Here is a 25207-nt window from a genome sequence, read left to right as displayed (position 1 = left end):
GCAACACGCCGTAACTCACCTCAGAACGTTAGCACGTCGGAGCAGTATGCATCACGTGATAGAGCGGCTGTGGCATGCGGGACCTGTCGGTGGTCTGGATAGCATTTGGAGCTTCGCTAGCAACCCAGCATTTCATCTCCGACAAAGTTATCCCGAGAGAAGTAAAGCAAGTGTGTAAGTCCATCTCTGAATGTTTGTAAAGCATTCCTGCGTTAAGCTTAACAAACGACTGCCTCTCCTGCTGCTACTTCAATCATGAAACTGCTTAACGATCAGCTGATCGGCTTTTCTGTCGCGAGTCCGTGTCTCTAGTTTGTTTTTGGCCCACTTTGCACCAGAAAGAGAAAACCAGCGGCTGAACAACAGCAGAACGTTTAAGCTCGATAAGCTGTTTTTAGAATTTATTTAATATTACTTTCTACTCGAGGATCTTTTTCTACGTAGCTGACGGCTGGTAACTGTGCAGGGGCGGATCTAGCAAAGTTTAGCCAGGGGGGCCGATAGGGCATTAACAGGGAAAAGGGGGCACAAAGACATACTTTTCTTTCTTATTCTCATTTAAAATGTCTAGCTTTTAATAAATAATTATCTGACAGCCAAAGTTTTAATTTGATGCAAAATGAATAGAAGTCCATTACTGTATATAGTAACTATTAAGTCTAATATATATATATATACCCTAGTAAGCTATAGTTAGGTTGCTTAATATTTATGCTAAGTACTCTTTAAAATACCAGAATAGGGAGGATGGTGTAGGTTTGAGTTTATTAGATTGATCAGTATTGCTGAACTATGAAATATTTTTTTTTGCATACAGGTATAACAGAATAGCTTTAGTGTAGTTGTTGTTTTAAACTTGAGTATGAACTTATACAAAATGCAGCAAGATATTTAAAAAACAGTTTTGTTGATTAAAAAACACTATATCGGATTCATATCGGTATCGGCAGATATCCAAAGTTATGATATCGGTATCGGTATCGGACATAAAAAAGTGGTATCGTGCCATCTCTAATATATACCACACAACACCTCACCTCACCCTAAGAAAAGAATCACTGAAGTTATAAATATGGTCAATCTTAGTGTCTGCTGGTGTCAAGATGAGTTTTATATAAGTATACCGTGTAAAAAAGAAGTACATCCTGAACTTTTATAATATAACTTCTATTTTCCTCAGTCCTAAATATAGTCAGTTACTTTATTTTTCTTAATAATCTAAAAAATCTATTTCCATTTACACACGTTGATTCAACTACTGTAAAAGCCTTCTATGATCTATTTTTAAATTTGGTTAAAGAAATTAAAATTTTATGCTCCTCGCCTATCAAATGTAATCCAGCCATTAGATGTGATGGTTAATATTTTGATGATGCACGGTCTCATGTTAGATATACATAAATATATATATGAGACCCTCTGAGATATCTTTTGGCTAAGTATGGAGCTACAGGAGTTTTTTGGAGAGCAGAATCTATCAGCTCTTCTCATCCTCGTGACATGAATCATTAATGGGGTGTGTGTATCTGCCTTCACCTCTGCCTGGTCAGTATTTAGTGTGTGTATGTGTGTGTGTGTAGGAGGGATACATACATTGGGGTCTTTGAAGTGTAAAGTAACAGGCCTTTTTAACTTTTGGATGTGAAATATTTATTTGGGCAAGAGTGCTGCTTTGGGAGAACGGGGCAGAAAAAGAAGAGAAAAGAGAGACAAACTTAAACAAAAAAGCAAAGGTCCATTAATGAATTGCATTAAAACAGTTTGTTCATGTTCTGTTACGTATGTGCTATATTCTTTCTCATTGCCAGAATTATTTTAAACATTGTGACAGGTTTTAAGAATTTAAAATTACACTGGAATTCACTTATTTGTTAGACCAGCTTTCTGTATTTCCTGTATTTCCCTAAGAATGAATTCTAATTATTCACATTGGAAGAATTTTTTCACTCTTCAGTAGTCTCAGACTTAAACCTTCAACTTTAATTGGTTTTAGGATTAGAATCTATTTCCTTTTTTCAGTCGTTGTCATGAAGTCACTGTATTTGTTTTTTTTTTTTTATATTCCAGTTTCTTTTAATTTTAATTTGAAGAATTAAAAAGCACTTTTTTTGCTTTTGTCAATTTTATTTTTTATTTGTTTGAATAAAGTGTCACAAAAATGATCGATTCACAATATCATCTATCCATAGATACATGTACAATTCAGGGTCACAGGAGGCTGTGGACTATCTGATCTGTGACTGGGCTAGAAACATGCTACAGCCTGCACAGGCTGACAGTGCATCACACAGGCAATATCAGTACCTTTCAATAAAATCAAATATAAACTTCAGATTCAAGACACGGTTATATGGGCTGGTTTTAATAACAATGAAGAGTATGTATTCATATTGAATTGCAGTTAATCTTGAGATGCTTCTCTAAATGTACATTTCTTTGGTGAATTTCAATTGTCAATGCTGCTCCCCTCCCTCCAGTCTAATTGAAAGCGAGTATTAAAAACTAAACCCAGCGATTAGAGGACATGACAAAAGACACAGGAGGCTGAGACCTTTATAGAGAGCCATGTGTACTTTCCGGCGCATGTTTATAAATGCATGCGTCCGTGTGTTTGAGCACACATGAGTCTCAGTGTGCATGTTTGTCTCTGTTCTGCAGGCCAGACGTCAGTATTGACAAAGGGCTGACCTGGGAGGAGACTGACTTCGTTAAAACAGGCCTTGAACAGACAGAGAATAGAGACTGAGGGATAGAGGAAGGGAGGGAGGGAATGGTGCAAGGGCAACCTTTGGTGGGGGGTAAGAGAAAGAGAGGGTAGAAAAGGGAGGGAACGGTGCAAATGAGGGAAACGTAAATTTTCAGCATTTTGGAAAATTCTGTAAAGAGTAAATATTGGCTTGGAGGTGTGTAGCAGTGAAAAATAGGACTGAGGATAGATTGATAGAGGAGTAAATGAACCAAACAAGTGGAGGCAGAGGGGGGGATTAGGGAGGTAGTGGGAAGCAGTGGGAGAAGGGGAGCTAGAGAGGAGGCAGGTGAAGTCAAAATATGAACGTAAATGGTTAAATAAGGAGGAAGAAGGAGGGCAAAAAAGGGCCAAAGGTGAGAAGATTGGAATGGAGAAAGCAATTTTAGATAAAGGCAGGAGAAACCTAAAGAAAAACCACAATCTTCTCTGAGTAAACGTTAGCTGTGACCAAGGAAAGGGTCAAGCACGAGTCTGTGTGTGAGTCTGAGAACGAGAGAATGAAAGAGTAAGAGACAGAAACACAAAGACACAGGAGAATTCGCTTTACTTTGCACATCTGTTTCTGTATGAAAGAAAAGGCTTGGCGGGGGAGAAAGGGGCTGAAGCTGATATGTGCGCGAGAGTGGGCTGCTGTAGAAGGAATCAATAACTGATAAATAAATTATAAGCCACAAATTTCAAAAGGCACCGGCAAAAACTAATGATCCAAGCAAACAAATGATTTGAGCTAGAAGAGGGAAAAGATGAGCGGGAGAGCTGATCTTCAGTGTGTGTGTCTGTTTGTGTATCTTTTGTTGCAGTGGAAAAAAAATATGGGGGACTCTGTTGTGGTGGTATTGATGATGTCTGACATCCTATATCAATTAATGTAGAACTCAAAAACATGCAGCTGCTGGTATGATCAAAAGAAAGGAAAGGAAGCAGGGAATTAAAGAAATCCAAAAAGAGGTTAAAAATGCCAGCAAGAAAAATGCTGCTAATTAATTGTTATTGAAAACAGTAAGTTGCTGTAAAAGCTAATGTCTTTGGTGCAATACTGTATCATTTCTCTGGCAAATGTACATTTTTATGGTTATGTAAATATTAAACTTTTTGATGTGCTTAAACCTTGGTTGTTCTGTCAGTGTGATGTGATTTCCAGTCAGATCCCAAACAGTGCAAAGCTTTAGCTAGGAACAGTCCAACATGACTGACACTCCTGTAGTGATTAGTTAAGTCTGGCTAGTGTTCATCTTCAGGGTCAGACACTGAATTCATGCTCCATAGGTGAGGAGACGCAGATTATTGTAGTAACAATCAAATAACAGCATGACTATAATCCCACTAAACAGCAGACAGCATTATTTTGTACAGCTTTTATTCATAAATGGCACAATATATAGTACTGTGCTGTTTACACATGAAGATAATGCTACTGTAGTTTACAGTAGGCACACTGTAAAATCACAGTAAAACGCTACCAGATCTTTACTGTAACTTAGCAGGGAGAATTGTTACTGTGTATTTGCACTATATTTTCAGTCATCTATCTTATGGGTACATTTATTTGTTAAACACCATTAATTGTGAGATATTTTTTATAGTTTTGATATAGAAAGGAACAATTACCAGGGCAGGTTTCATCCTTTGTTGAGAGTACAGACCATCTGCTGTCTTACCGAATGACATAAACAAGATTATTTTATTGCAGAACCAAGTGGACTCAAACCTCGGGTGTGCATGAGGAGAAACAGTTACAGTTTTGTACATGCTATTAGTTCATTGCACAATAGCAAACATGTTTTGAAATATCTACACAAAATTATAAATGGCACAGTTATAATTGTTCTTTAAATCAAAATTTCACTTGAGTTTTGTATGATCCGTTTTCAAGGGAAACTGCAAACTAACAAGGATGAAAAGACAAGAAACAAACAAACAAACAAAAACTTGAAGTGAAACATGGTTAACAAAAATTCCTGCCCAAATCTTTACATCAATATCTTTCTGGCCTCATAAAGCACATGTTGTAAACATTTTAAAGGAGTTTAATATTGTGTACTTTCAAAGAAATGAGGTCAACATTTGCCCCACAGTGACACTGACCTTCAACCCTCATGAAACCCTCAGCAAAATATCTTCGCTCATCTAAATTTTCTTCATTTGATCTAATTTACTATTTATTTATTTATTTTTGCAAGATTTTGTCATTAGATTATGACTGATTGAATTATGAGGCAACAGTGATCTTTGACTAGCAGGTTTTAACCCTATAATGCCAAATGTATCATATTTGATACAGGAGTTTATGTCAGTTTTTGAGACATCACTGTGATTTGTTTTTCTCTGAAAACCCGAAATAAATTGTGCAATCCATTTCTACGCAATAAACTAAAAAAAAAAAAAAAAAAATACAGAATGTAGCAACGACAAAATTATATGAAACAAATTCAAAATCGTAAATGCAAATTATAAATATACACCAAAAGAATTTCTATAAATTATTTAATGGGTCAGCCTTTACAGGGTTAATTAGTTCATCCTGTAGTCCAAGTAAATGTTTTTATTAAATGTGACGAACTGAATCTGTTAATCAAGCGATGTACTTACCTGAAAACAAACAAGTCTTTGCTAATCCTATAAAGGTAATGATGAAATGCTGGCTGGTGTTTAAGATTTAATGTATAAAATGAACTGTTGTCCAGGCTGCTGGTTTCTGTCTAAAAAGTAGAAACACTTAGTTAAACTCAGCGCCGCTGCATTAAAACTGATTACAGTAGAAAGACAAAATCAGCATCAGCTAATGGGGGCACATCTGTTGATACCACATCATTATAATCTTTAGCATTTGTCAGTTTTCTGTGATTGCATTGCCTCATTATCACATCACACTCGGTTGTGTTTTGTTGTCTAATTTGTTTCGTTTTATTCGACAAACTGATTTGCAGATTTGCATTTGAGTACCCACAAAAACATGTGTATACACACTTGTTCCCCCAGTGTGGACTCTCTAAGGACCTGCCATGTGTGTATTACATGTGTGTGATAATGAAAGCTGCTGACTGGCAGTTGTGATTGGCTATGTAAGCAGCCTCTAGAGATGGCTGTCCGAATGGTGCCAGCTAGACGCCAGACAGACTGCACAGCGTGTTTGTGTGTGTGTTGTGTGAGGTTGTTTGCATGCAGTTGTGCGTAGATGAATGTACCATCAGCAGGTGTTTGTGTGTGTGTGTTAATGAGAGTGTGTATTTGTGTGCATACTTTATGTGTGGGCTTGTGTCTCCAGGTGTAAGTGGGAATGCCCATATTGCCAGTGTCTACATAACTAATACAGACGTAGACAGACACACACACACACACACACACACACACACACACACACACACACACACACACACACACACACACACACAGATACCATGCTGCATCCAACTGTCTGGAGCCTGATTATAAATACAGTGAATTAGTCCATGTTTTTTTGTCAGTATGTCCCATGAGATGTAGGTTTCCACTCAGGATGTTTTCCCTTTCTCTTTCCTCTCTGGTTTTTACCTTGATATAAATATTAAAACAGGGCTTTAGTGAGGAGTGCGGTTGTTGTATAAGTACATCATTAACTTTAAGTGTAGACTCAATGGTTAACAAAAAAAAGAGTATTACTTAGTTTCTCTTCCTCCTCTATATTTATCATTGTGCCCCTGAGATTCTTTCCACTAACAATTTAGCGATTAGACAACACCGACGTGTGCATCTTCCATAAGTGTTAGACAGCGAGGACTGGAGATAACGAAAAATTCCCAAGGGTTTAAGTGATGGCGGTGGCTGATTTGCACAATCGTGTTGAGATTTAAAATGAGCCTGGGCTCGTTATTACCAGAATTTCACCAAATATTTTTAAAAGCCTTCTGAGAGAGCATATTTGGGTTTATTTTAATTTAATCTCATCATCTGAAATCATGACATGAGCCACAACATAACAAGGATTGAGGATTTGATTATTAAGGTGTCACTGTTGAATTGAAAAGCTTTGACCAAGAGCAACAAATTCGCAAAAGAGCAGTGCACTCATGGGTGAGATGTTTAAGATTGTGTGACCCCCGTGAGGGAACTTCAAACCGAAATGAAATCCAAGTTTTAAGTGCACCCCTATCTCCTCTCGCCCTCATCCTTATCACTACTACATCAGGCAAAAACTTTGCAGGATCACTTAGACGCACAAACACAAAGATCCGGCTCAACCTTTGAGGATAAGGTGTGCAGGATAACAACGGTGAGAAAAAGACACTGTGGCTCGTTGACAGAGCAAGGGCGACTTTACCTCTGGACTGTGGAAGAGGGAGTGGCATTAAAAGAAAGAGGAGGGTGTGAGTGTGACAGGGAGAGCTTTGCTTTCACGCCTTGCTGAGCAATGAAAGAGTATCTGTCACAGAGAACACGCCAAAAGACAGAGTGCAAAAGTTAGGCGAAATAAAAGAGACACACAACAGAGGAAGAGAAAGCAGGGGATAGAGGAACAGACAGAGAAAGAGTTGGCTGAAAGCAGCTTCTGTCTTCTGTCCCACCCCCTGACTGTCTTCCCCTCCTCTCTGCCCGGACGGGGAAAAGGAAAAAAGAAAAAGAGTGCAGGGAGAGAAAGACGGAGAGGGAGCTCAGCCACGCTCGCTCTATAGCGCAGGACTCAGGAATTCCAGGACCTTTGGAGTTGTGAGCTCACACACACACACTATCACACACACGTGCTGCTTTTCTCGAGGTGATACAAATCGAAACAAGACTGAGAAAGGGAGGAAAAAAGGAAAGGCTGACAGCAACAAAAATTTAAAATTAGCTATTTCCTGTGGACTATCTGACCATGATGGCACCTGCCAAGGGGAACGTGGCTCGGAGGGACTGAGGACTGAAACGGGACACAGCCAGAGGAAGCTGCTGATGAAGGTGAGGTTTTCATGAAATGGCACAATCCCTGAAACTGAAGCATCTCCCTTTGTCCTTTAGACAGAGTCACTGTTTATATGACTACAAGTAAAGTATTTACTCTAGAGACTCTGATTTAATGATAATCTGATATAGGTGGGATTATTGTTTTTATTGTACTGCTATTTTTTATTCATTTTTAAAAATGAATTAATAAGTAATAGCTAAAAGATACTTTAAACTACTGTTAAGTACTGAAGCTGGGGAATGCCCTGTGTAGGTGTTTGTACTGGAACAGATCTGAATGCGTGGCCACTCTGCTGTATTTGTGATTTCATATCTGTGTTAATCATTAGGGTGAGTTCCATGAGTAACACAATAATGCTGCTTGATGGTGCGTGTGTGCGTGTGCGTGTGTATGTTTGGACATATTGTTTTCAGAGGAAGTGAGAAGGCTTTTTTGGGCATGTCTTTAATTGGATTTGATCAGTGGGCGATTCATCTGAGCAGGAATCAGGAGAGGAAAAGAGTTTTCACGCATGTGGGACTGTCTGTGTGTTTTGGATGTTTTATTTCCTGACGGTCCATCAGTGGAAGTGGGGGATTTCGACTGAATTATTATTGCTTTTGCAGGAAATCTGGCAGCACTCATCAGTAACATTGAAGTTTCTGTTTCAAATTGAGAACATGATAAGGTCTGATAAGGCCTTTGTGCAAAGTTTAAAGCTTTGTGGTGGAATAATAGTGACTGGAAATCACTGCTGCCATTGGTGCTTTTACACCTGCTGTCCCCTCTGACCTTCATCCCACCATACTCTTCTGCTTTTGTCCTCTAATCTCATTGACTTCTACCTTTTTTGGGTTTTTTGCAGTTTTCTACTTTCTTCCACCTCTCTCTTCTTTCTTTATCTTTGTCTTTTTAACTACACCGTAAAAAAAAAATCCTAAAAAAACAGTGATATTCCGGCAGCTGGGGCACCAAAATAATACCTGAAAATAACAGAAAATAACTTTCTCATGAAAATACGGTTATATTCAGTAATGACAATACAGTTTGTTGCCCTACATGGGATTTTGCCTTTTTCAAGTGCTTTTAAACATTAAATTAGGAACAATTTAATGGGATTAAACAATGAAATTACCTATAAACAAGGTCAATGAATGCGGTAATATGAATAATAATATTTAAATGTACAGAAATATACAGTTAACAGTTGGTTTAAATATTAATGGATTGCATTCATATAGCAATTTTTGAAACCCTCAAAGCGCTTTACAATTCCACTTTATAATTCCCCTCTGGCCATCACCAGTAGGTGAAGTGTCTTGCCCAAGGACACAACGACCGAGAGTTTCCGAGCCGGGGCTCGAACCGACAACCTTCTGATTACAAGGCGAACTGCCAACTCTTGATCCACGATCGCCCTAAATAACATTAATAATAATAATTATTTGATGTAAACAAAGTTTCTAAGAATCATTTTATATATTTTTCCATAGCATTTCATTTGAATTTAACAGTTCAATCTTTCAAATAACGGACAAATATTTGTGAAATTATGATGCATTTGTGAATGTATTTTAACAATATAAATATGCATATGTACAGACATTTAAAAAACAAGAAAATTATGTTTTATTACATTTACATTGATTTTATGTTATTTTACATTTGACATGTAAAATCACAGTCTATTTATGTGAACTTAATGATATTCTCAGTACAAAACTGTAAAATACACAGTAAACTACTTTTATATTGCAATTTTTTTTTACAGTGTATTCATCTGCCTTCATAAAGCTTGTTTTATGTAACCTCAGAGGCCTACTTTTTAGTATTCTTTCTCACTCAGTATCCTTGGTATTTTGCGTGTGAGCGGGTGTATACGTGTTTTCAAGCTCACAGGTGTGCATTTTGTCTGTCATTTTACCTATTCAGTCCTATAATCCGTGGTGTCACGTGGTGGATTATAAGCCCTCCCCCCCTCATCTTTTACCTGCATACTAACCCTTTCATTACCATACCATTAAGTCTACACATTACACCTTAATTTACCTTTTCAGTCTTCGTCCAACTAAGAGCTAAGTGATCATTTTTGAACTTGTACACACATTGTTCTTGTGTTTTTGTGATGTCTAAGTCGATAAGCAGTAGTTTAGTTATAGCTTAGCCAACAAGTGCGTCTTGTTTAAACAGAGGCCTCGAGTTGATGCAGGTTGAGTAAAAAAGATGTTTTATGACAGAGAACCTGTTTAGCCGTCTTTGCTTCCATGAAGGAAAAGAGTATAAAGCCCCCTTTTCTCTCTTATGGGAAGTGGACATTGAACTCAAAGATAGCACCCACTCGCTTACGTAAAAGCGCTTGCCTAATGCGTGAGCCAAAAAAAAGTTTTATCACTTCCATGTTTGCTTGCATGTGTGCATTATGCAGTTTGGTGCGCGTTAATGTTGGTGTGCTGAGCCGCCAATGTTGTTCACATGATCGACTCTGGGAAGGTGTGAAAATATGAAACCTCTATGGATTTAAATAAATTATGTTGTTTGCAGCTGGGGTAAAGTTTTGCATATGTCTTCTGCATACTGGTAGTCTAAAGGGAAAATGCTTTACAGAAACTTTTTGTCGCAATACCACAAATGCCCACTGGGGACTGCAAATCGAGGTCACAACTAAGTGTTCATTGTGGTTGAGGATGATAGGTACAACAGTGAATTGTTTTGGGATGTGTTGTTTATTGAGGGAAGCGAGGGTCCCAGACATTTCAAGCCTCCTTCTCGTCTCTGCCTGAGGTATCCCTTTCTTAATATACTAAACTCTCTAAATAAACCGATCAGGTTGCATTGTTGGTAATTCAGGCATGGGAGAAGAATTTGCCGAAGTACTGAAATATTTATGTTTATGATGGACAAAAACTGTCCATTTGGGCAATGGTTGAAAACCAGTCACTCAATGCATTAGTCATATATCTCTGATTTGCACTCAGTTATTTGTTTATCAGTGTGATAACATATACTATGGTGAAAGCAGATATGGAGTGATACTTTTGTGACTAGGCCTTTCACTTTAAGGAACATACAGCAGTCTAGTGTTTGTGGTTTACCAGTGTGTAATATAGGTCCAGTGTTGTGGTGAGTTAAGTAAGTAAGTACACTGTGCATGCCTACAGGGTTGTTTAAGTGATCATCCAGTGTCAGATATGCTTAAATATTGTGTGTTCTCCTGTTAGAAAAGAAATGTTTTAAACAGTAAAGATCCAACCAGACTGAATACAAAAGCTTGAAAAACTAAGTACATGCATGCTGCCTGTCTTCTTATTCAAACATCATGTCAACCAAAAAGAAAAAAAAGAAGAAAAGGAGTGTTTGAGTCATCACAATGAACGGCCAAGTCCAATTCAGCTTAGAAAATTATGGATCCGCTTCCACAGTATCCATTGTGTGTTCAAAGACATTATTGGAGTGCAAAAATAGCTTGTTGAAGTCCAAAGGCAGTTACGCTTTGCTTTGGTGGCTTGTCTTGATATTGAGCAGAAACATTTCCATAGTTGACAAAATCTTAATAAAGTGTTGGACAAAAGAGCTTTCCATTCAAAACAAAGGAAACTGGTTCTGTATTGAATTTGTTAAAGACTGTGATTGGTTATTAAGCTGTTAGCTGAATCTGATGAAACATTTGTCTGACTAAGACAGACAGAGGCAGACTCAGTGAAGAACCTCTGAAACGCCGTCTCTGCTCACAAATTGAATGTCCTGCTGGAAAATGTAGTTCTCAAACGTCCTCTCTGTTTGCACAGAGTAGATTTAAATCTGTGCAATTTAGACTCTTTCACTTAGGCTGACTGTAAACTGTATACAGAAAACTTACAGACTAAAAACAGATATACTAATAGAGATAAAAGCTTGGAAAATCTTATGGAAAAAACGCAATAATAATAATCATAATAATAAACTAATAATGATTTAACATCAGAGTGCACAAAATGTATTTAACCTAGAGTTCAAGGTGGGTTTGCTGATTGTCTGCTGATGAATCGACTACCAAGGTAACTGATGGTTAAGGTGGTTATACACTGATCAATTGCCACACCTTAAAACCCATTAACCCCTATCTCAACCCTTGCTGAACAGAAAAACACATTAACCTTGCTCTTAACCTTGTGCTAAGCTGGAAATATCTACCAGGTCAGCGGAAAGTAGGTAATAAATGTATAAAGCAAAAATATAAGGATTAAGATAAGTTACAATACCTATAGGATATGTCTGTGTAGGCCATTGCTTTCATAGATCCTGTTATTCTATCACGTGTTCTCTTAATGTGTATGAAGTAAGAAGAAAACTGGACAGACCTGATGAGTCTAGGTGTGTAAGAAAGACAGAGAGGCCAGGCAGCGATGTCTTTGTTTGAAATATTCAATGAGTGCCTCTGCTCTCTTGAAATATTGACTTTTTCCCCATATAGCCAGAGGGGACAGGCAGGAGAAGAGGTTGTTGTCCCATTCAAATAAAAAGCAAAAGGCTGTTAGCATCAAACTTTTATCAGCTTTTCCTTTTATTATTTATTTTATGTTTTCTTTTTCAAACCTTCTAAATAAACATGATACTAGCCCTTAATCTGAATGCAGCAGCTAATGAAGGGTGTAATCTGTGCATGTGTGTGACAAAGTGGGAAAGAGAAAGTCTGTGTTTAGCTCTTAATTCAATTTGCTGTTAGCAAATATGGACATGTACAATATGTGGAAATTTGTGTGTCCTTTTTTGTGTGCATATCAATGTGTGTCTGTGATGCATTTGTGAAAATGAGCATATTACAAAAATTGATTCTAAGTGTTACGCTGTCTCCTGATCTCCTCACACGTCTGAAAATTGCTCTTTTCTTCTACATCAGCAAACATTTAGTCTGCGACTTACAACACTGCTGAGGAAAGAGCTCAAAATCTCCTTTAACGGAAACAGCCGTTGTAGTATGCTGCAAGTTAGTTAGAGTCCTTCAAGTATATGGTAAACCATATAATATTACATAGTGTGCTTTAGAAATGGATTAGTGCTACAATTATGAGAGTATGAATGCCTATGTACACGACTTATTGTCGGCTGCAAATGTCGTTAAAGTTTAATATCACAGTTTACCCAGTCATATGTGCATCAAATGAAATATGTGCGTTATAACACATAGACAAGAGATTTGCAAAAAAAATATGGAAATTGTGGAAAATGATCAAACTCGTGTTTTAAGGGTGTCATTTGATATGTGTGGCTAGCCTAGACCTTAACGGATGGCTGGATAACAAATGGGTTGAGCTTGAGGTCAGCGAGGATAGTTTCCCTAATTCATCACTTTGTTAAAAAGGTAGATAAAGCATGTAGGTACCTGATTTTCTTGAATGAAGCTCAGCCTTTCAAGGTGGCGTGATCCTAAAAGATAAGACATTGTGCACAAACACTCAACACACAGCATTTGTTTAACAACTATAAGCTAAAGGAGAAAAAAAAACGGTGGCGCCAATATGAAAGGATCGACTTAGAAAAGTAAAGTAAGTCTAAATAAGGTTAATTAAGATCAGAGTGGAGTTAATTAGGTTTGCTTGTGTGCACAGATGTTGCAGATACAGGGTGGTTAATGGGGCCGTGGCTCTATGTCATCAGATAAAAGGAGCTCACTTATACACCCCGATGGCCTAAAGTAAAGGTTAGACTGGGGACAGCACGGTCAACTCACAATCAGTAGACGGCTGAAGACAAAATGATGTATGATCCAGCCATATGTTTTTCTATTGACAGTTATAAGGACTAAGAAGTTAAAAATGAAAGAATTAAAGCTCTTCGGTGCAATCGATTTGTTAAAAATATGTCCGTAGGTTGATTGAGTAACATATTTTTCATTTAGATTCCACTGGGTTAATGGTTTAATATGCTGTACTGCTTTCCTCTGTCAGATTGTTGTACTTAGTTCTGCAGAGTAATGGACTCCGAATTACAGAATTACATTTTATACTAGTCAAATAGTTGAGTATCAGTCATTGCACCATTTTGTCAATGAGCGCAGGAGAAAACCTGCATTAGTTGAACACCATCTGATCCAGTCTGCCTCAAACACTGAATATACAACATTTTAACTGAACAATATAAGCTTGTAATGTATTCTAAAACCCAACATCATTCCCTCTAAACCTTCTTCCAGAGTTACCTTTCCTTCTTTTATGGCCTTATCCTCTGATTCCCCTTCCTGTACGCAAAAATACACACACACACAAATACTTGCTGTCCCTCCTAATTTCTTCTTTTTCACCACATGCTCCAGCCCATCTGTCAGTGTTGCAGAAGAGCTTCTTGTTTGCCAGACTAACCTGTAATTGCTCTCTTGATTTGTGTAGCTGTGTGTACGCATGCATGTGAGAGAGTGTGTGGGTCTGGACTCCAGTCCTGTCCTGTCCTGTCACCTTGAGCAGTCATGCAATTTGGAAGGTGAGGTGGAATTAGTCAGCTTTACACAGGAAGACAGGAAAATAACGAGTTTCTCACCGTCCCTGTCACACATGCATTATCACACACACACACACACACACACACACACACACACACACACACACACACACACACACACACACACACACCTTACAGTTTCAGGAACTCTTTCTCTCTCCATACACATACACGTTGGAGTGTCCCAGTGGAGTGCTCGAGGGGCTTATGCAGAGGATTTTGCTGTTCTGCAGTGTGCCTGTCAGATAAGGGAAGGAGATGCAGGCGTGCCTTGTGACACAAGACTGAGCGTGAGCAGTACAGCCTCTTCTCTCCTTCCCCTTTCCTCTTTAACCTGTCACTCAACTACCTGCCACACTCTGCTGCCACTGGTGATGATACCACACGCAGGAACCGTCTGGCATCTCATTTAGTAAACTCATGAAAAACACACACACACACACACACGCACGCACGCACGCACGCACGCACGCACACACACACACACACACACACACACACACACACATTGGAGGGGATTCTCCTGAGTTCCCTATTTTATCTGTGTCTGATTGGCTGATTTGGTTTTGGGGAATGACTGCACAGCAATCACCAGACTGACATATAACCACACCTATATTTTAACATTGTAAACAACCCTAATGACCATACTTGATGATAAAAGACAGACATTTAATTTTCAAATGACTATTTTTGGCTTTTTTTAATCTCTTTGTCATTCCAATGATTATTTCATCATCAGCCTCTTGCTCCATTGTACTCGCTCTTCTCCTCCATGCATTCTCTCATACACCCATACTGTTTCAGGCTTCTTTTACCCTTTCTCCTATATCTACCCTTCCTTCTTTACCCTTTCTCTTAGCCCCCCTTCTTCTCACCACCTGTAATTCTGCTTAACGCTATTCTGCAGCTGCTTGGGATAGCAAATACAGTGTCATAAAGACATACCAAGTTTGCATATCTGTTGCAAGGATCTGTTTATGTCACTGTTTTGGGAGAGGCTAGTTGCCAGTGGTGATGTTGGTACATTAATCCACTCCATGGATGGCAAGAAATTTGCGCACTGTCACTGTTACATTATCATCCCTATATTTCTTTTTATTCTTCATCACTCCGTTCTTGGATTTCCCCCAAAATCCTCAGTTCTCGGTCTCCGACCCAACAATGAGAGGAAGGTTGTTATGTTTTATGAGGATTATAACTGCAGGATTAATCAAGAAATAGTTATTTTTGTTATCTTGAATAGAATTTGAAAAGATTAAGGATATTGGTTTTACTACAGATCAGTCTGTCTTGGATCAGTCTATTCTTGGCTTATTGTTTTTACACTTTTTAATAAAAAACTACGAAGATATGAAACAGCTGGGAGGCTTGCAGTGAAGGGTAGATGGAGTGCATCTATTCTGTCACTCGGCTCATTCATCTACTTACACACTGGGGACAGTGAGTGACTATGAAAGATACTGGGCTGACCATTGGGAGCAATTTAGGATTCAGCATGTTCCCCATGGACACTTAGACATGTATACAGCAGGGACTCTAATTGAACTGCTGGTACTGAGATTAGTGGACAATCTGCTCTACCTGAACTAGACACGGAATATATTTGCTATGTAATTAACATTTTTTTTTTGGATAATATTCAAAAGCAGGATATATTTCTGTGTTTGGTAGACATGTACAAACCCCCCACTCCCACCCCACCCTTGTCTCTGTTGGGATTTAGTGCCCAGTCTTTCATTGAACAACTGCAATTACATATACTGTAGGCTCGGTGGGAAGGTCTTGCACTTGCTCTACAGACATCAAAATATATCACCGTTCACCTCTCATAGTCTCAGCTTTCTCAGGTTCTCACAGTTTTCTCAGTGCGCAGCAAGATGCACGCTGATCTATTCTGTTTATTCTAGCTTCGTACCCTCTTCATATTCCATGGAAACCCTCCTTTCTACCGATGCCTTGTCCTGTCTCAACTCGTCAACGACCAACGCCCCCATGTCTACCATCACCACCCTCTTTACCAGCACCATCCCCCCAGCCCAAGCCTCTTGGCAGCTCCTCCAGGCAGGCTAATTGACTCACTCCCAGGAGGGGGGGGATCATGCCACATTTCTAATTTGGCTTCCCCTCCTCCAGATAAAAGCTGCATACATCCATTCTTCTAAACCCCCCTCGCTTAAAGCCCTCAGTCTCTATCAGTGTACCTTATCTCTTCTCTTCAATTCCCTTTATCTCTAAATTTTTGTATGTATTTATCCTTTTCAAGTTATGTTAGTTTAACTGAAAGACAAAAAATGAAACAAAATAAAAATATATATACCGTATATTCTTTTTTTGTTTCATTCATTTTTCTTTTAGTTAGCTGTCTGATCACTAACAGCCTAAAATACAGATATTATAGACAACTGAATACATAAAAGGGCAGATCGAGACACACACACACACACACACACACACACACACACACACACACACACACACACACACACACACACACACACACATAGAACACAGCACCCCGCCTTTGCTCACCATGGGGTTCACCTTCAGAGAGCCTCCATCTTCACAAACCGCACCTGGGGACTTTGATGGGCGTGTTTCAGTGTGTGAGTGTGTGCATGCACATGTGTGCCTACAAACCAAGCTTTACCCAGCTAACATGCAGACTGATGGAGAACAAAGATGCTTTCTGATTTCCAAAATCTGTAGAAATAACAAAAACATCTTCGATTTCTACATTAGAGAACATAGCAACATATTAAATGTCACGTTATTTATCATACAGTGCATTGGTTGTGCATCCAAAGCTCATGCTTTTGTTGTGTGTGCATACTCATTGCACATAGCAGAAGTGCTATGTGACCTGTTTGGTTTAGAGTAAGAGCTGTAGCTGTCAGTGAAATGGTGTTTTCAGATGTACATAAATTTTCTTTCAGGTACTTTAGCTGGATGGTTGGAGTCAGCTTGTGCTGTGGAAAGGACATTTGACAAGAAGAGAATTGTTACCTACAGTGCAATATGTGGAAAGAGTTTATGCCTGCTCTACATATTTTCATATTTGTTGTGAAATACTTATTATGTCATAACAAGTATTTTATTATCTTTATGGCTTGACAACTATAGTAAAAAGAAAGTGGGAACCGTTTAACAGTTGTTGTTTTTTTCAGTAATTTTGCCCTGTTTCAGGTAAGTTGTGAACTTATATGTAGTGGGAAGTGGTAGTTTGTGTCACTAATGACCAAACAAAGAGTTCACTAGAATTTTTAAAGGTCATCTACTCGTGACAACTGGTACATAGATCCATAAAACGTAATGGTGCGCACATACATAGTAGAATCTATGTCACTACTATGTTGCTGTCTAAGGAGCTTGGAAAGAAAAGCGTCTGGACTTCTTTAAGTTGCTTGAAAAACCAAATGTGAACCCGAGCAGTGCAAAGCAATAAGAGGTAGCCAACCAAAATCTTATTGTATTCTTTGCTTTGACGATACCAGAAATGCAACTGATTGCTGTTCTTTTTATTATTGTGCCCAGTTACAATATCGCCTTTCCTCCAGGTTAACAACAGGGGTGTCACCAGAACCAATCCTTCCACTACCCTTTCAATGCCCAAATTTTGATAACGGGTCAGTACTTATTTTACTTTGGTATTGTACAAAGACAGCTATTCTTCCAGAACTGAAGGGGGCAGCATACAGCTACAAGTGTTCTAGTCGACCCTTATATAGAAAAGAAGAAGAATAAAGGCCACAAACATAGGAAAACCCTACAAATGGAATATAAAAAGCCCACATGTAAGATGGCAGCTAGTGCAGTTGTTTTGATAGCAAACAACTATCGTGTTTTACAGACCAAGGGAAGAAATACTTCAATTTAGCGAAGCACATGTAAGTCTGACATCCAAGTCTGTTCAAATAATTCAAGCTGAATAAGTTTAATTCACAGTAACATCATCCAAAGTATTATCATTCTTATTTTATCCTGAAGTGCATACAGAATGATGATGGCATGATAATTTTGTTTTGGTATCAAATTGGGGGTTTGAGAACTACATTTCTGGTATTTTGACAGCCCTAATTAAGAATGCACTTGTGGACTGCAAGGGTATAGTGTGCTAGTGTTCCCCAGAAACTTCAAATTCAGCCAGTCTGTATTCACAGTAACAAAACAACAATTCGAATGTGCTCGTGCAAAGCCATGCAATAAAGATATAAAATACCATGAAATAAGGAAGCAGTTTCTCTTTTACTGCATGAAAGTGCAGAACCTGAGATATTTCCAGAAGAAATGTTTGTAACAAAAACTATCATTATTTTACTTCCTAGTTGGTTTATTTACTCTGTTTTCTCCTATATAATCATCTCACATCATTACTAGGCAGATGTTGATTGGTTTGGTTATGTAAGAATAATGAAAACACGCTGATAGTATCAGGGTTTACGACATCCCTTGACATGTGGGTATGCTTTAAAGAACTAGTAAAGCATTATCACCTGCTCATGCTAGAAGGAAAAAATGTTTACAGCTGCTCTGAAGAATTACTTGACCTCTAGACACCTGGCAAATCATCGTGTGAAACGGGTGTGAACATCTCCGGAAAGTTTCAGGAAACTGTCAGAATTAGCCCCAAGTTAGAATATAGGAAAGGTGTGGGGGAGTAGCTTTCTCATCCCATTGGACAATCCAATATCCTTTCTGTAGGAAAATACCATTGCCTTCAGGGACACTGATAAGGAGGTTGGACATCTGGTGGAGCTTGCAGGAGGACAGCTTTTTTTCTCGCTTAGAAAGGACAATTAAGATACTTTAGCAAGGACTTGTAAAGGGATTCTTGGTAAGTCCAGCTTGAGGGAGAGCCCCAGGCAGCCCTGTAACACAGTATTTTATATCCCAATAGGACTTCCATAACCCCTTTACTGACTTAACTTAATTTATAGCTAATATGGTTTAAAATAACTTTGCACTAACAAAATGATACAACCTATAACAGCTGGGTCGTTTGCCAGAAAAAAGCATATACAGATATGCTGAGATGGGCGCTCGTTGTGTGTCTCAGTAAAGCTTTTGTCCTTTTCTATACTCACATAACTTCTGTCGCTGCGATGTGTCATTAAACACCCCACATGAATAATGAATAAATGTACATTTAAATGAGATAGAAATTCACAGTCTGGACAGTCATTAATGTGACCACTAACTATAAAATGGAAGAGAGTTGGCCAGTGCTTTGTGTGGGTGAGGCAGCTTCAAACAGGAAAGCCTTTCATGCTTCAAATCCCATATGTTTATATACTGCTCACTGCATCCCTCATTAGCAATGATCTAGTGTGTGTGTGTGTCTGTGTGTGTGTGCGCATCTTTAATGAGCATCTATATGAATTTTCATGTTGATAAAAGAGGAAGATTCTCTTATTGCATATATGCATTAAATTGCCCAAATAAACTTACCCAAATGCATCTTCAATGCATGTTTTTGTGATATAGCACGGTGTTTTACTAATTACTGGAACTTACAGGAAAAAGTTTCCCTATGATCATATTTTTCTTAATTAAATTATATATATATATATATATATATATATATATATATATATATATATATTTTTTTTTTTTTTTTTTTTTTTTTAATTGATTTTTGGTTTAAGCTTCCTTTGAATCACAAATATAGACAAACACAGTCTGGCAAAACTAGTATTACATAAACAGTATATTTCATATCTGTGGTGTATGGATTACAGGCCCCTATGAGCAAGCACTTAGTGACAGTGAGAAGGAAAAACTCCCTTTTAACAGGAAGAACCCTCAATCAGAGCTAGGCTCAGCCATCTGCCATGACTGGTTGGGGGTGAGAGGAAAAAGACAAGACAAAAGACAAACTGTGGAAGAGAGCCAGAGATGAATAATAACTAATGGTTAAATGCAGAGAGGTCTATAAACACATAATGAGTGAAATAAAGTGAGTGAAGAAGAAACACTTGGTGCATCATAGGAAGCCTTCAGCAGCCTAGACCTATGGCAGCTTTACTAAGGGAGGGTTCAGGGTCACCTGATCCAGCCCTGGCTTTATCAGAAAGGAACGTTTTAAGCCTAATCTTAAGAGTGAAGATTGTGTAGCACTAAGATCTAACTGTTGGAAAAAAAAAATCTGCATGTCTTCTGTTTCACAATTTCTGTTATTCTTTGGGTATACTTTGGGTAATTGTCTTATATTAGCAGCCTCTCCTAGGCTTTAAGTGATGGACTGCTGCTCCTGACATTCTCCACTGATTACAAGGTGTTCTCCCTGAGGTGGTAAAGCAGCTCCAAAGCCTCTACCACCATGTCTGACAGAAATTGTGTAAGGTATTATAATAAGTTGATAGGTTTATGGCCTTCACTGTGTGTGTGTGTGTGTGTGATTAGTGACAGTAGTTACTTTAGTCAGATTGCACTTGTCTAAAATTGTGAAGGTTAAGGTCGAACCACATAGTCTATTCAGGACAGAAGTCCTGTTACATAAAAAGGCTCTCAACCTTTTCTTGAGAAAAGAAAAGAGAAAGAGGAGAAAATGAGGTGGAAGATGTGAGTACGAGCGAGGATAGAACAGTGACAGATTAGAAACTTGCTGCAGCAGGTTGTCTGCTGCTTGGCGTAAAGATGATAAACCACATTATTCTCAAGCAAAATTCCTTGTTTAGGACAGAACGTTATTGGTGCTTCTTCTCCATGAAAGTCAGGAAAGTTTTTCTTCTCTTCTTTACTGAAAAGACCTTTTCCTCACTTTGTATTTTCTTAATTCCTTGCCTTTTCTCATCTACCCTCTCATGATTTTTATCTCTTCTCTTACTGTTTCAGTTTCAGTCTTTGTATCCCAAAAAGAAATGGAATGGGAAAGAAGGGAAAGACTGATGAATGATGTAAGGAGGGTAATGAGGCGGGTAAAAACTGGGGCAAGTGTTTGCTGATAGGGTCAGAGTAAGAGGTCATAAAAGTGATACCTGCCTGAGGGCAACATAAACACACCCTGTCCATCCTCTTTAACTCTCTTTTTATCTTTCTTTCTCATTTATATCACTTAATTGCCTTTCAGTGAATGCAAAAGTGTAGTTCATATGGTGAATGTATGTTAGAAAATTTAGTTTCATTTTTACTCCAGTTAAAAAAGTCTAACTAATTCTGTGTTCTTGTAAATTCCTTTGCGTGTGGTTTTGACAAAAAGCCAGCGACTTAGGTAGTGACTGTCGTCCTACAGGGGGCTTAGTCTGTGTGCAGAAAATATAATTGGAAGGGGTTTGTGGGGGAGAGCAAGCAGTGACATGTTGGTTTCACCTACATACCTGGACACACATTCATGCTGCAGACAAGTACTTTCAATGGACTCTTATGAATCTATTTGTGTTTAAAGTAGAAAAACATCTCAGAGTGTGAGAACCCTGTGCTTAACGTGTACAGTCAACATGTGTGTGCTTTTTATTAAGAAGTTCAAAATCTTTGTTTAACTCACGTGTAAAGATAACATAACTAAGATAACCAGCATTGCTTTTGAGTAGAACTTTTTCTGTTGTTGTCATGATTGTAATATAATAATAATAAAATAGTGGTTGCACACATGCACGCCCGCACTCACTCACTCACTCACAGACACCATACCTGTTATTAACATGTGTAATATAATGCATAATGTAATATATGCAGTGTGGTTACTTTACGGACAACGCTAAAACATTGGTTCCTTGTTAAAAGTTTCAATTATTGCTAGCAAACTCCTGAAAAACACTGACCACTTAGCTACCACGATTTTGTTTTCCCAATTCAGAGCAGTTGTTGTACAACTTGCAGGGATCATTGATCTTCTTACTTATGTTGGAAAAATGACAATTGAGCAGGAGTAACTTGAAATATGATTTTAACCAATTTTAACCATCTCTCACATTATTGCAAAGGAATGTTGGTTTTTCACTTGTACTGTGGATGGAGGTCTGGACATTGGCTGGGTCATTGCAACACCTTGATCTTTTTTTCAGCCATTCTGCTGCGGATTTGCTGCTTTGCTTGGGATCATTATTCTGTTGAATGACCCAATTTTTGCCAAGCTTTAGCTGTCAGACAGGCGACCTCTTTGACTCTATAATACTTTACTAGTACAGAGGAGCTCATGGTTGACTCAGTAACTTCAAGGTGCCCAGGTACTGCGGCTACAATACAACTTCTAATCATCACCTCTCAACATTTTGCTTGACAGTCAGTGTGAGCTTTTAGAGATGTGACCCTTTTTCCTGACAACCTTTTAAAACAACTCATAGTCTTTTTGGCATTGTGCTGTCCTGAACTTCAACGTGCTGCATGAACTTTAACTGCTAATTAGTCTTTTAATTCCTGTGGAAGCAGCAAAGGTTTACCTAGTTTTTCACACAACTCCATGGAATCCTGTGAAAACCTTTTTCAAGTGACTGTACATTCATGTGAAATCATAGCACCCAGTATTGGATGGACATGGTTCTTCTTTTACAACCAATGGTCTATTGGTTTTCCAAGAGCATATACTCAAACTCTGCCGCTAAACATTCACTTCCACATAGCAGTCCCACAAGATTGATAACATACACCGTAAAAAAAAAAATCCTAAAAAAACAGTGATATTCCGGCAGCTGGGGCACCAAAATAATACCATAAAATAACAGAAAATAACTTTCTCATGAAAATACGGTTATTTTCAGTAATGACAATACAGTTTGTTGCCCTAATTTTACATGGGATTTTGCCTTTTTCAAGTACTTTTAAACATTAAATTAGGAACAATTTAATGTGATTAAACAATGAAATTACCTATAAACAAGGTCAATGAATGCAGCAATATGAATAATAATACTTAAATGTACAGAAATATACAGTTAACAGTTGGTTTAAATAATAATGGATTGCATTCATATAGCGCTTTTTGAGACCCTCAAAGCACTTTTCAGTTCCACTTTATAATTCCCCTCTGGCCATCACCAGTAGGTGGTAGGTGAAGTGTCTTGCCCAAGGACACAACAACCGAGAGTGTCCGTGCCGGGGCTCGAATCGGCAACCTTCTGATTACAAGGCGAACTGCCAACTCTTGAGCCACGATCGCCCTAAATAACAATAATAATAATAATTATTTGATGTAAACAAAGTTTCTAAGAATCATTTTATCATATTATATATATTACATATATTACATTTGAATTTAACAGTTCAATCTTTCAAATAACGGACAAATATTTGTGAAATTATGATACATTTGTGAATGTATTCTAACAATCTAAATATGCATATGTACAGACAAATACATTTAAAAAACAAGAAAATTAAGTTTTATTACATTTACATTGATTTTACGTTAATTTACATTTGACATGTAAAATCACAGTCTATTTATGTGAATTTAATGATATTCTAGAAGAACAGTACAAAACTGTAAAATACACAGTAAACTACTTTTATATTAAATTTTTTTTTTTACAGTGTAGTTTGAGAACAGCATATGCATGTGTGTGTGTGTGTGTGCGTGTGCGTGTGTGTGCGCACGTCCAGGCAAGTGGGTGTGCACAAGTCCAAGTTATTTGTGTTTTGACAGGGGTGTTTTTTTGACAACCATTCAGCCGAACAACTTCAAGTAAAATGATAGGAAGCCAAGTATGTGGAGTATCTCGTTTGCGCTAATTCGAATGAGGGATGATCCCATTAATGGGTTTTCCCCCTAATCGGAGTGTGATTTCATCTGAAGACTGATGAACTACCAACTTGAATCTTGTTAGTTTGGATCTTATGGCAAAATCAATGAGCAGCAGTAGTCAAGCCTGCTATCTGATGTTGAAGAAAACACAACCAGAAAACCAAGCTATTAAATCATGAGGTGCACTAAGTTTTCCACATACTGTTTCTGTTTCCATCAGATGTTGTTCATATCAAGTTGGATTTACTATTTAAAATCTGGTAAAGGCTAGATTTTTATTTTTTTTTACTGTCTGAATAAGTAAACGTTAGAACTGACTGCCCCTCCCTTCCTTCCCTCCCCATCTCCAGCTGCCTCCCTCTTCCCGCTCCTCCACAACCACCCACACATGCAGGGCCTTGGAGTGGGGGTATGTCACCAGGGTGCAGAGGAGGCTACCCCCCCCTGTCCCCTTCTGGCTGCCTCTGCCTCAATTTTATCCCACAACTTAGACATTCACATTATTCACACTCTCATTACACATACATATAGGATCTTGGGGGTGGGCACAATCACGGAGTCCAAATCACCATCAGGGTGTATACCTCACCCCTGACGTCGTTGCCCACCTCTCAATTTTAAATACACTTAGTCATTGAGGGTTAGCAGGAGGGACTATGCGCTTACCTGCTGCTCCTTGGCAGGTAGCTCCATGCCCTCCTGGGTTTTAATTGCACCTTAGAACACATATGCATCAACACTACAATGAGCGGGTGGAGGGAGGTTTGGAGTCTTCTCCCACCCCCATTCTCTGCGGCCTACTGGAGCGGGAGGGCTAGTAGGAGGAGTTGGCCGTCCGACTGCGGTCTGGGGTGTGGGGCCTCCCTGCTGCTGCGGAGTCGGGGTGGTCTGCCTCTCCCCACCGCAGGGAAAAGGGTAACACCACCTGGGTCTGGGTGCAATTCCCCCCTCCAGGGGCAAGGGTACCTAGACCCGGTTTGTAGAGTACGCTTGGGGAGTGTGATTGTGTGTACAGCGTCTCTTTATGTCTGTCTCCACGTTGGTTGAGTGTGGAGTGAGTGCACATGAGAGCATGAGGGTGGGAATGGATGTTTGTGTCTGTGTGTGCCTGTATGTCTGTGTCTATATGTCAGGCTGGGTATCAGACGCCACCTCTCTGGGGACACCTCAGGCCCTCCAAGGTTTGGAGGCCTATCTCCACCCACCACCACTTCCCCTGCCGGTGGCGGACTCCCTCAGGTGTCGGTGTGTTGGTGGTTCTTTGTGTCTGGGGGTGGGCGTCCGGGTGCACACCGGCTCACTCCTTGGCGGCCGCTTGTCGGGGCCTGGGGCCTGGGGCTCGCTCGGGCCCCTTTGGAGGTGGGGTGCCCCCGGCCTCTCGGCCTAGGGCTCGGTCACTCAGGCGCAG

The 25207-nt window shown here is 39.0% G+C and overlaps 1 protein-coding gene across 1 annotated transcript in view; it reads left to right on the top strand.

Annotated features, from left to right (window-relative positions):
* The first annotated feature begins 7157 nt into the window (after positions 1 to 7157).
* sema3b (sema domain, immunoglobulin domain (Ig), short basic domain, secreted, (semaphorin) 3B) overlaps positions 7158 to 25207 on the top strand; it is a 72680-nt gene continuing 54630 nt past the window's right edge. Inside the window, exon 1 of the mRNA XM_004554021.3 lies at positions 7158 to 7663. The gene's annotated coding sequence lies outside the window, so the exon portion shown is untranslated. The remainder of the gene's footprint in view (positions 7664 to 25207) is intronic.

The sequence above is a fragment of the Maylandia zebra genome, linkage group LG20 (genome assembly GCF_041146795.1).
Source record: "Maylandia zebra isolate NMK-2024a linkage group LG20, Mzebra_GT3a, whole genome shotgun sequence".
Classification (NCBI taxonomy): Eukaryota; Metazoa; Chordata; class Actinopteri; order Cichliformes; family Cichlidae; genus Maylandia; species Maylandia zebra.
This window is presented reverse-complemented; position numbering and strand designations above follow the sequence as displayed.